The sequence below is a fragment of the Eurypyga helias genome, unplaced genomic scaffold, assembly GCF_000690775.1.
Source record: "Eurypyga helias isolate BGI_N326 unplaced genomic scaffold, ASM69077v1 scaffold1196, whole genome shotgun sequence".
In the NCBI taxonomy this organism is placed as follows: Eukaryota; Metazoa; Chordata; class Aves; order Eurypygiformes; family Eurypygidae; genus Eurypyga; species Eurypyga helias.
This window is the reverse complement of record NW_010254411.1, coordinates 30,513-42,563: the sequence shown is the minus strand read 5'-3', so window position 1 is coordinate 42,563 and position 12,051 is coordinate 30,513.

Sequence of the window (12,051 nt, the reverse complement as noted above, 5' to 3'; positions counted from 1 at the left end):
GGCATCCTTTACCAAGTCCAGCTGTATGGAAGCAGATATGTTAAACTGTGCAGGCTTTCGTATTGCTGATGTAAAATTAATTCTGATACTGATTTGTCTTCCCAATGCCTTCTAAAATCAGCAAGAGCTGAACAGACCATTAAAGAAGCAACTATAACAGAATTAACCTCTCTCTAAGAAAAAACTCACTGAGTTTGTAACTTCAGGGCCTTGCTTCTCCAAAGGAAACTTTCTCGTGTTCAAGCTAGGACCAGTTCTCAACGATCGTTGCTTTGGCTGAGAAAGTGATTTATTAACTCAGGCTATTAGAAGGTGGGAGAATTTCTATCTACCCTTTCATTTTTGACTAATTTTCTTTTAGTTTATTCCCTCACAGTCATACAGTCTCATCACATCATCACTGATGGGAATTATGCTCCATCTCAGGTCATACTGTCATTTTAAATCTAATTGTTAGAGCAAAGGAAAAATGAGGTCAATAATTGCTACCATTTTATTGGGAACTGACAGGCCACATCTGAGGTCTCCCTAGAGAAATCTTCTTTAATTACAAGTTAAGCTGATGTTCCCCTGTGTAGCAGGTAGAATTGAGCAGGATTACTTTTAAAAGGATTGCACTGATCTGCTTTGGTGACAGTTTCATTTTGAAACTCTGATAACAAGCAAGAGGATGGATTATAAAGATATGGTTCTCAGGAGGGTACATGACTGCCACATACTGCAAATTGGGCCACAGCAGCCACCCTTCTTTTCCACTCTTCTTTTACAGCCAGATGAGCTCTATTTTGAGTGCTGCCATTGCCATATTTTATTTTAGAGATTACTTAATATGATTATAAGAACAGAGCGAAAAATGTTTTGCAAATTGTCAAAGGAAAAATCCTGCAAACAGCGATTCTAGAAAGGGAATTTTTCATCCTGTAGACAATGCAACCACTCAGCCATTTACAAGATGAAACAATGAAAAACTGTGCAATAGGCTGAATGCTTTCAAGTACTTAAATTATTAGTAGATATTTTGGAAACTGAGTAAATATTAATTGGTTCTTTAATCACTTTCATACTGTCTCATGAAACTGTAGTGCAAAAAACCTCCCAAATTCCTTCTCCTCATACTTAAAACAAACAGCTGATTAATTTTATAAGAACAATTTATCTCACAATGATATATGACCTGACAGTACTGTGGCTGGTAAAATAAGGCTCACTAATTTCTCACATAAATAAGGTATTTTCTATGACTCCTTGCAGGTTGAATAGCCCAGAAAAAAAAAACCACTGACGTCTGAAGTAGCTCAATTACTTACAATGTTTTTGTGAAAAATTGTTCTGCCTGTTCAGGCTTACTCACCTTTGGCGTTGATGGTGCTTCAGCCTGATTTGAGTCCTGACAGAAGCCATAAAGCAGGTCCTTATTCCCCTGTGTGGCATGGACGTGTGTAGCACTGAGCAGGACTACAAAACCAAGTGAAAAGAGACCTCTTGTTAAACAAAACTAAAAGTCCCAAAGCAGAAAGAGCCTAAATATTAGTGCCATGCCTCCAGAAGTGAAAAGCCTGGAGTTAAGTTGGCTTCTCAAATGAAAACAGCTGAAATCCCCGTTTCCTACAGGGGCACACCAATCATCAACCAACAAGTGATAAAGCTTGAGATGTTTCTCCAGAGTCTCCTGGCTGTGAACTTGCTGTTCCGGTTCACTACAGCTAGAACCTAGCATTGTCAGAGAGACATGAGAAATATGATAGTTTGTGAAGCCCTATAGTATCAAGAGTTAAAACCCAGTCTTTTGGAGGGGGAAGAAAATAGCAAAAAGCAGGGTAATTTTTGTTAGTTAGGAAGAGAGAATGAAAACACGTACAGAAAGCTTTTGCAGTTTGATCTTTATTTTATATAACAGTTTTTTAGAAAGGTGAACATTAGGAAAGCCCAAAAGTAAATTTAATTTCTTCCTTTCATCATATTGGGTTACCATCTATTACATTTACCAACACCAGTTTATGTGCAAGAAAACTATAATTCCATAAGCTCTTGTTTTAGAGAAGCATGGCAGCAGCAGCCACAAGGGTTGCCTATAGATTCACACATGTAGAAACTAAGAAGAAAAAAAAAAAGTCAGCACTGAGGGTGGATATTGCAGCTATCGATAAGGATGATGGATTACAGCTGCTGTGGGGTGTGCGTCTGCGCTGCGATTAGGACGGTGAGCAGGATGGAGCGCAGGCGTGTTGTGTGAAAGACCAAGCATAGCTGATCCTTGGGCCAGTCTCCCATCCTGAGGTGAACTGCCGAAGCCTTGCCTGGAGCTCAAAAGCCTGAAGCAGGCCCCCGTCTCATTCTGCTCCTGGCCCAACCACTGCAGGCAGGGAAACCAAGCTTAAGAGGTGTTTTCCCTCCTGCTCCACCAGAGGCGATTCCCAGAAAGGGCAGGTTCACGGCTAACCATCAGTAACAACAGGTCTCGGTGCAGAAATCAAAGGTGTCGAACCTCAGAGAAACATGCGCCCAATTTGGTTTTGGTATGTCCTGCTGGCTTTCTGTTAGCATTCAGCACGGTAACCCAGAGCTTGCGGTTGGTGCTGTACCTCAGACACCCTTGAGCTACACACCTCTGTGTGTTTTTCGACTGTGACTAACTTAACTGTGGCTGGAAACTGGGCTGAGATGCAGAAGGGAGATGGGGAAACGTGCTGCTTCTACTAAGCCCTCTTCCACTCCTAGCAGCCCTATCCGCTCATTCGTATTAAACTCCATGATGAAGGTGCATCACCACCACCAGCAGATTGCATCAGGCACCCGTTTCAGTCCAGGTGAAGAAAGGGAGTCCCTTGCACAGCACAAGCTGTCTAGGGGGCAGTGAGCAAGCAGACCAAAGGGCTCTGCTTCCTTGGTGTGAGGAGGTATGAGTGTCAACCTGAGCAGCACAGCAAAGGCTCTGCCTTTAGCAGGCCACCATTTCTCTTAATGCTCTCCATGAATAATACCCTGAGAGCCATAAGATGCCTAAGCAGGGGGTTGTTAAGAGAGCTGTGTCCTCTGACCCTTACGTAGGCCACCCAAACTCACAGTCCGCAGAGGAGGACATGGAAGTTTCTCAGCCTTCAAGCCTCAGTCATCTGCTTCTCTTTCATCTGAAGGAAAGCACTTTTAAGATACTGAAGATAACACAGGAAGAGATACTAAAGGATGGGTTGGCTTTTGCTACTAGCTACTTTAGCAGCAAATGGGAACTAACCCAGGGCAGGTCTGTGGTAAGTCCCTTCTGGCCTCACTCTTCTGTGGGAGCCTCTAGATCTGCCCATGAGAGCTGCTGGTTTGAGACTCTCTGCTCCTTCTCCACCCTGGGCAATGGGGAGGGATGTTTTCTGGGTCCACAGCTCCTTTTGCTATAATATTCCAGTCTGGTTTGGCAGGGAAACACCCAGAAGAAATACCATCAGCACAAGTAGATCTGCATAAAGGTGGCCTCATTCACCAGAGGTACACAGAGACCACAGGAAGACTTGGTTTAGGTGCACATTAGCCAAAAGACCAGTTTCTAACTCCCCAAAGACCAGAGGTATATTATGAAGAGGAAACATTTCTGCTGAGCTGTTGCAATCATCTCTGGCAGGCAGTGACTATTTTAATGTTCAGTATGAGTTTGGGATTATGTGAAATAATGAAGAAAACAGATACAGAACAGTCACTCTGAAATACTAGTCCTGACCATTCAGGGAGCAGCTGGTGGGAGAAACTAAGTGAGGAATATCACCCTTCCTTAGAACAGAGCCTGCCTGCCTGTCCTCCAAGAAAAAAAGTATATTTCAAGGTTACCACTGCTTAAATACATAGTGGTCACAACTCTGAGCCTTCAGACCCCAAAGAAGCCCTTTCCTTTTAGAGAGACGCTCTGCAGCGTGTATCTAGAACACAGCAATACCCCCCCAAAAAAATAGTGGGAGAGAAGAAGGGGGTAGGAGGGGTTCCATGTACAGCAGATCCCTAGCATCAGTCCTTGCAGGATGCTACAGAGCACGGGCATGCTGCGGATCTGATTTTACAGAACAGGATGATGTACTATTGCCCTTATTTTCAAACACTTACAGTCAAAAATGCTGCGGTTCTCAATCCAGACTGTAGCAAGGAATATTTTTTTGTAAATCCTCTTCATGGATCTCACATAGATTCCTGCTCATTTTAAGATTTTTCTACAAGCCCAGCATAATGAAGACAGCTTGCAGTAAGGATAATTAATGAATAAAATGCTAACCAGTTTGGATTTGGTTTAGGGTTTTTTTTTGTTGTTGTTTGGGGTTTTGTTTTTTTGGGTTTGGGTTTTATTTTTTGCTATTTTTTAAAACTGACAACAACTTTAGGACGAAAGCAGCAGTTTGAGTGGTGCTTTTGTTTCTAGGGGTAAAGTAGAATGGCTTTGAAAATAAAATTACAGCAAATTGCTAACATTAAGTCAAAGCACACCTAGAAAAACAAAATCCAAAAGGCTAGCATTTATGCTTTGAAGTGCCGTTCTTCTGGATTCCTTTTCAAAACTACAGTTTAAATCTGACACATAAAAGCATCATGACACTAGATTTTTGCTTGGTTGAAGCACATATGCTAGGAAACTACTGAGCCCTACAAAAATGCTGTCAAAGAAGGGGTAGATGTGAAGGGAGAAGCAGATGCTGCCACAGGGCTGCTTCTGAGCTTGAGTCCTTCAATCGTCAAACTTCTTTTTCAGGGTGCTATGCCAAAAATTTAGAACCCAGCTGCCACATGATGTTGGAGGCTTCTAAATTCTTAGGTGTTCATGTTTCCAGTAGTAACAGCAACTGTTTTTCTGTACACAACTGTACTGACCTGAGCTCCTAAACCCCAGGAGCATTCTTGAGCCATGCCTGTCCTGCCCACCCACCCTCCCTCCGCTGTGGGACATGGTTTTCCAAGCCTGGATTTGCAATTGCCACTTTCAGACCAAAACTGAGTACCTGCGATGCTGCGAAGCCCACTACCTTATTGTTCCCATTAATTCAATGCACGCAGCCCTCGCCTTGTTGTATGGGAGGCCAAGCATCGAGCTGCTCTTAGGTACCACCCTCCAGAAAGGGAGCTCCTGTACCCTCTCCAAGCCCATCTGTCCGCACAGCACAGGGAGCCAGGTACCCAGGTCTTGTGCCTTGCACAGGGAGCTTGAACACCTCACTCGGGACCACGAAGCTCATCAAGACACCTCAGCACCACGCACCACAACACTACACCCAAGACTTAACTCTTCCTTGCAAGATATGTTCAAGTAGAGAGAACACAGAACTAAAAATCAAGATGAAATTGAAGAAATTCAGTTTCCCTCTGTAAATAGCATCTTTTAGCATGCTCCATAACTTGGGCAAGTGCAATATTCTGCTTCAGGCTTGATGCAGATATTGCTGGCAGCCTAGTCCATTCCTGCAGGCATTGCTAAACCACATGGGGAATTTCTTTGAACAGCAATAAAATAGAAGAACCTTTTGACACAAGTGCCCTCACTTCAAATTACAAGAACATAGAAGAAACGATGTATTTCAGGGGAAAAAAAAAAAAAAAATTATCACTTCTTAAAGGTCAAGCCCCCCAGACAACCCAAATGCAGTAACTGACAAAGATAAAACCTCTGGCTACGTTTAGCTGTGTCTTTCCATGCTTACCAAACTATACATCCTTCCATTAATTTTTCATATCAAAAATTGCTAGCTGGTCTTCAATAAGAAGCCACTGAAAGCATCATAATATTTTCTTGCAGGTACTGTAATCTGAACAGCTACCGAGGCAAAGTCTTTCAACCTCCTTCTCCTTTGCAGCCACCTTCCCCTTATCTTTTCACCCTCACTAACACCACCATCAACTCCGCTTTCTCTGCAGTGACTAAATCAGCACAGGAGAAAGTGTTCAGCACTTCTGGCTGTAATCACAGTTCAAACAGCTGTTCTCAATCCCCTCTAGAGAAAACCAGCCTATTTGATGAATCAGCTCCTCCACTGACTTTGTCAGATAACAGGCAGGCCTGGAAGCTACCAGCCTTGCACAGGATGCCAACCTGCAGTTACTGATTTCCAAATGCATACAAAAATAACCCTCAGCTGCAAAGCTGTTGCCCTTTGTCTCACAAAAGAAGTGCTGAATTTGGCAATAACAGCTGGAAAATGTCTATTTGCACAAGCTTTAGCAGTACAACGGAGCATATATGGCGTAGTATGAGAAAGTAATAGGAATAAAATATAATCTGGTTGAAAAATATTGAAAATAAAATAAATTGTTTTCAGAACAGACAAGGCTCTCACTGATAACTTTTATAGATACTATATGTTTCTCGAATATAAGCAGTGTTATTCTTTATTACCTTCAAAGCTGCTCTTGAAGTCTTTTAAATAATTTACTGACCACCATAACATCTTTCTTTCCTGAAGTGCTTACAGATTATTGTGAAAGCCTTTAGAAAAAAGGATATAGGAAAAGAAACTTATGAAGACATTTCATATTTTCTGTGCTAAAGCTGGAACAGCCTCATTTTGTTTTTTCTCCACCATGCTGTATTTTTCAGACATTTTTGCATTACATTAAAATGTATTATAATCATAGAACCACAGAACGGTTTGGGTTGGAAGGAGCCTTAAACACCATCTAGTTCCAACCCCCCTGCCATGGGCAAGGACACCTTCCACTAGACCAGGTTGCTCAAAGCCTCATCCAGCCTGGCCTTGGACACTTCCAGGGAAGGGGCATCCACAGCTTCTCTGGGCACCCTGTTCCAGTGCCTCACCATCCTCTCTGTGAAGAATTTCTTCCTGATAAAATCTATCCTCTTTAAATTTAAAGCTATTACCCCTTGTCCTTGTCCCTGTATTACACAATTTGTATTCCCAAAACAAAAGATCTCTCTTTTTTTTTGTAATTCTAAAAGAAATAGCTGTATCTTCAGATGGATTCATCAGTACTTCTTTTATTAGCTATTCTTAGCTATTTTCCACAAAATAGGAGCATTACCAAACTTTGTTCATATATTATATAGGCACCACTCTGGAACCGGTGCACTAGCAGAACTTGTCTTGCTGCAGCACTGCCTATCTTCGGTCACTTCTGTCACACCAAATTACATGCCTCCATAGGACAGATCCAGTTACAAAATTCTGACAGCTTTGCAAGGCCACCTGTTGGGAGGGAATCAGGCAGTGAGGTGGTTACATTAGCAAAAGTATTTCCCGTGGATGCATCTCACATTGGCAGAGGAGCCGTTCAGCCAGCCCAGTTTACCACAGTCCAGGAGCTGTGCTTCTACTGGGAGCTCTGGCAGTACAGCTGTGCTGATTAAAGGTTTGGAATGTAGCTAGTCCCCAGTCTTGGTCAGCCAGTGGAGTGGAAAGAATGTCCCAGAATGTGGGACATAGAAATTACCATGTCAAATAAGGAGTCCAGTTTCTGTCTCTTGAAAAGATTAATCTGAAATGCTAAAAAGGTCTAAGATGATGTCCCTTCTAGCTATTTTGTTGCTTCCCTCTCTCCCTGATTATCCATGGGATATAGCAGCAGTCTCATCCCCTAGCTAGTTGTCTGTTTCTCTCATAACCTAACTCCAGCTTATTCCTGCTCTCAGTGAGATTATCTGGCAGTGAGTTCTATCTATTAATTTCAAATTACATAAAGCAACAGTTTATTACCAACTTCTGGATGTCCTGTCTCCCAGTTTCATTGAATATTCCCCTTGTTATAGTGACACAGTACATAGCAATCTCTGGCTTTGTATTTTCAAATATGCAAAGGCATCTAAAATTAGTTTCTTTAAACATGCTGATAAATTCAGATTCATTCCAGCACTGCTTAGTCAATAACTATTTATGGAGCAGATCTCTTCAGGGAATTAAAATAAAGTTGCCATCTAAATAATAAAAATCACCATACAGTTAATATATTTATTTTCTATCATGGTTGTTTCGAATATCACATTTACTTCCAGGAACAGTATTGGAGAGCAGAGGCTGGCACCTATTTCTGTTTCTTGCTTGAAGCCTGAGATGAGATCTCTTTGTATGCAGAGTATTATAAATCCTGCATGGCTGTGTAAGAACAAGCAACAAATTACCTTGGATTTTTGAGATACTGAATTACATTCAAGGCTTTTGCATGAAAAAAGAAATCACTAATACAAAAGGTTTCCAGGTAGCATAAGTAAGACTGAATGCAGTTTACTCAGCTGCAGGAAATTTATGTCAGAAAGCCATTTAAAATCCACATCATCAAACAAAAAGCCTCAGCATGTATGCATATATTTAATAATTGACTTTTATTGTCTTTTAATCCCAGTTATTGTCTGTAATGGTACTTTATGCACGTGAAGAACATTTTGAATGCGTTCCTCATGCCAGCTCAGAAAGGCCTGTTATCGCTGTCTCTGAATTCCAAAGAGCCTTTAATTTTGGAATATCCATCCTTAGACTAACATGGATTATGGAGACCGCATGCCTGTGGGCAAATTCTTCTTCTGAAGGCTTTGTGACCACAGTCACTAGGACCTAGGACTTTTGGTGGGCTCCCTAGCCCGTTCCTGGTCCCAAAAGATCAAACAATTTACTTGGGCTATAAACTCCTTGTTTCTAGACTGTGGCATTAATTCACTAAAGTAGTAGTCGGAGGACATTTGAAGATTGTCACTGGGAATAGCAGCTGACAGGGACAAGCATCCACTTGGTTCTGTAGAAGAAAGGAGTGTTTTCATGATTATGTTGGATCCAGGTAGCCTGTTTTTCACAGCTATATAAAGGGAAACTTAAATTACTTGAGGCAGTGTTTTCAGTGGGCAGTAGATAATACCCAAAACCGGATCATTGGTATTTTGATAAATCAAAAGTATTTTGGACAAAATAAATATATTTTTATACCCTGTGCTGTTTAGATAACATGTACATAATTTTTGCATAGCTTTTACTAAAACTATTACAAAACCAAGACATTGGTCTCCCAGTGAATACCAACACTAACAAATACGTTATAAGCATAAAATGAGAAGTGATTTTTTTTCCATACCTGCTGACCTTGAAATAGCGTTCAGGTGCAATCAGCATGAAAACAGTAATTCACACATGAGCACCATGCTGCTTATTCACTTATTTCCATTTGTGCTGCAAAAATATTGAAACTCATTAGACCTTTATCATCACTGGCTTTATGCTCCTTCCCCATCTTTCCAGTTGAGTGATTTGATTTGCTCAGATAACCTAATGTCTTTTTCATAGGTGTAGGTAAATAGGTCTTCCACAAATCTGTCCAAAATCCTGCCAAACTGCTAGCATTGCCAGTGCCCCGAACAATGTCCTGTACAACAGAAGAGAAAATATGAAGTACATGTTAATCTTTAGCCTTGCAACTCAAATACCTTCACTGATAAAGGCTATTACAGTGATTTGCTGGAGAGAAGTGAGCTGTGTGAGCATGTGGTTTTGTTCAAGCTGGTTTTATTTGCTTTGGTTTAGAAACACAACAGATCATGTTGAGCAAGACATTTGCATCTAATCTGCCCCAAGGCGCTATTAAGGACATGTTCTAAAACACAGAAATACGGTATGGTCTCTTGTAGCGGTGTTGACGGGAAAATGACAAGATCAGTCACACAAAATTACCTACTTTTTTTAAAGTAAGACACTTTATTTCTTCAACTGTTAGTACTAGTATTAGGTATATAAACAAATGTATCATCTTTAACAACCTTGTAAATCTGTATCTTGTAAATCTCTATTTCTGTTCCTGTAAACTAAGATAAACTGTAAAAAAAAAAAAAAAGGGGAAACAAATCCTGGGTCATTCTTAAGAAGCATATATGTTTGTTCTGCTGCACCTTCTAGAAAATATTCTACTCTCAAATTACTAGTGAAAGCAAACCAGCCACTGAATTGATCCAGTGATAATTAAGATAGACCAGAGCATGTTTAGGAGGTGGTATGCATCCCCACTGTCATTTAAGCCCATACGTAAGGAAGTAAATTTAACTTGAGACTGGCTCATCTACTCAGCATGCTGCCTGTTCATCCCAGCCAGGTGTGAGTGGTCAACTGTCACAAGCCAGATACATGAAAACAGAAACCTGTGCCAAAAAGTAATTGGTATATTTTTCAGATAATACCAAGTTGGGTGGGAGTGTTGATCTGCCTGAGGGCAGCAAGGCTCTTTAGAAGGTCCTGGACAGGCTGGATTGATGGCCCAAGGCCAACTGTATGAGGTTCCACAATGCCAAGTGCCGGGTCCTGCACTTGGGTCACAACAACCCCACGCAATCCTACAGGCTTAGGGATGAGTGGCTGCAAAGCTGCCCAGCAAAAAGGGACCTGGAGGTGTTGGCTGACAGTGGCTGCATGAGCCAGCAGTGTGCCCAGGTGGCCAAGAAGGCCAACGACATCCTGGCCTGCATCAGAAACAGCGTGGCCAGCAGGACTGGGGCAGTAATTGTCCCCCTGTACTGGGCACTGGGGAGGCCGTACCTCAAATCCCATGTTCAGTTTTGGGCCCCTCACAGCAAGACTGACACTGAGTGCTGGAGCGTGTCCAGAGAAGGGCAATGGAGCTGGGGAAGAGTCTGGAGCACAAGTCCTGTGAGGAGCGGCTGAGGGAACTCGGGTTGTGTAGCCTGGAGAAGAGAAGGCTCAGGGGAGACATCGCTCTCTACAACTACCTGGAAAGGAGGCTGTGGAGGGGTGGGGGTTGATTTGCCAAGTAACAAGCAGAAGGATGAGAGGAAACAGCCTCAAGTTGCACCAAGGGAAGTTTAGATTGGATATTAGGAAAAATTCCTTCACCAAAAGGGTTGTCAGGCATTGGAACAGACTACCCAGGGAAGTAGTTGAGTCTCCATCACTGGAGGTATTTAAAAGACATGTAGACATGATGCTTAGGGACATGGTTTAGTGGCAGACCTGGCAGTGTTAGGTTAACAGTTGGACTTGGTGATCTTAAAGGCCTTTTCCAACCTAAATGATTCTGTGATTCTATTCTTTTTTTATGTCATCATTCTGTTCTTTCTCCTTCATAACTATTCTACAATTCTAATTCCTCCATCTGTTAGAAGAATTCAGTCCCTAATTTCCATTTCAAAGCAGCCAAGTGTAGTTTTGTCTACAGTAGTTTTAATATAAAAGGAACGCACATGTTTTATTATTTTGTGCTTGACATGTAATATTTGTTTATATAATCTAAGCAAGAAAACAAGTACCTTTGCATACTCATTCCTACGAGTCACTTGAATCCATTACGGTATTGTTTCCCCAAAGCAGTCTGTTAAGTCTAACCACAAAACCATCAAGCAGAAGAGTAGCTCTGTTTCAAATAGGTGAATCTGAATGCCACCCAGCAGGTAGGCACATCATAGACAAACAGTAGTCTGGCCTTCCCTAAATGGCAGTACTTCCATCGTGAAAGCTGCATAGCTCAAGGATGTAAAAATAGAAGCAGGTTTTTTGCACCTGGAAACAGAGCTGCCTCCTGTTACAGAAACCATCCTTAGGCAGCAGTGGAAATTGTCTGAAACTGAGAAAATACCTTTCCCCAGGGACAATAGTCTACTAGCTTTTAGGAAAGGGTTCTAAGTTTCCTAAGTGCTGTGAAATATGAGAAATCTTTTTATATCATGAATCAACTGTTTCATTCTCTCCTTTTTCAGAGCAAGTCCTTTTTTTTTTTTTGTTAAAAAAAATATATATACACACTTTTATTTTCAGTGGTTGTGTTGGGTTTTTCTTTAAGATGAGCAGAGCAGCATCATGCACAGACAGACCTTGAGAGCCTGGGATGCTGCAAAACCTCTTGCTGCCACATATTTACACAAAATCTGTCCACTTTGAACCACCTGAGGACCAAAACATAAGAAGGGAAGAAACATAAGGGGCTTGGGAGTGCCAAGAGCTTCTCCCTGCTTGCATCACAACCCAGCCCCAGTAGGGGAATGCAGAGGCCAAGGACTGGACCTGCCAGGGTGCAAATGTGATTCTTCACAAGGCAGATCTACCAATGGTGACTGCAGCCAGGCTGGTGCGGAGATACCTGGCAGTCAGAGGC